The following is a 290-nucleotide window of genomic DNA, read 5'->3' on the forward strand; positions in this document are numbered from 1 at the left end:
GCTGTATTGCAGTTCTCCAACTTTCCTCCCCACGTAGACTTTAAACACTTTTGTATGTCGTCAAATGACCTCGATCACATGACATTCATCGCTTCCATGACCCGCGTCATGTGACGTGCGTCTATTTTCGCGCCAAAGCAAAGCCAACTCTCACACCGACACAATACCCTCTAGTGGCCAGGAGAAGTATTACATAATGTGGCGTGATACTGGGTTGATATAACGCCGTTTTTTTGTCATGTAGGTAGAAGTTGATGTAGATTGGTTTCAACTTAAAATCACAAAAAAAT

The sequence above is a fragment of the Embiotoca jacksoni genome, unplaced genomic scaffold (assembly GCF_022577435.1).
Source record: "Embiotoca jacksoni isolate LCO1_2020_lvr unplaced genomic scaffold, fEmbJac1.0.p SCAF_7, whole genome shotgun sequence".
NCBI classification, from domain to species: Eukaryota; Metazoa; Chordata; class Actinopteri; family Embiotocidae; genus Embiotoca; species Embiotoca jacksoni.